The sequence below is a fragment of the Echinops telfairi genome, unplaced genomic scaffold (genome assembly GCF_000313985.2).
Source record: "Echinops telfairi isolate 266 unplaced genomic scaffold, ASM31398v2 ScPeMD7_7420;HRSCAF=8458, whole genome shotgun sequence".
NCBI classification, from domain to species: domain Eukaryota; kingdom Metazoa; phylum Chordata; class Mammalia; order Afrosoricida; family Tenrecidae; genus Echinops; species Echinops telfairi.
Genome location: NW_022111320.1, coordinates 5,535,402 through 5,535,942, shown reverse-complemented (window position 1 = coordinate 5,535,942; position 541 = coordinate 5,535,402).

Below are 541 nucleotides of genomic sequence, written 5' to 3'. Positions count from 1 at the left end.
GTCTAGAACCGATTAACCGCGATAAACGAGGGTTCACTGTACTGCATTGGGCAAATCTGATGCATGAGATATCGGTAAAGTGCTGAAGATCAAGGATGTCCCTCTGAGTACTAAACTGTGCCTGACCCAAGCCGTGGTGTTTTCAATGTCCTCGTATGCATGTGAAAGCTGGACACTGAATAAGGAAGACTGCAGACGAAGTGATGCATTTCAACTCTAGTGTGTTTCAAATCCTACTGAAAGTACTATGGGCTGGCAGAAGAACATACAAGCCTGTTTTGGAAGCAGTGCAATCAGAATCCTCATTAAAAGCAAGGATGGCGAGACCTCATGTCCTATATTTTGGACATGTTGTCAGGAGAGACCAGTTCCTGGGAAAGGACATCATGCTTGGTAAGGTAGAAGGTCAATGTAAAAGAGAAAGACTGGCAAGGAGATGGCGTGACACGGCAGCTACAAAACTGGGCACAAACATAGCAATTGTGAGGATGGCACCATACCAGGCAGTGTTTTGCTCTGTAGTTCAGAAGCTGGCTATCCA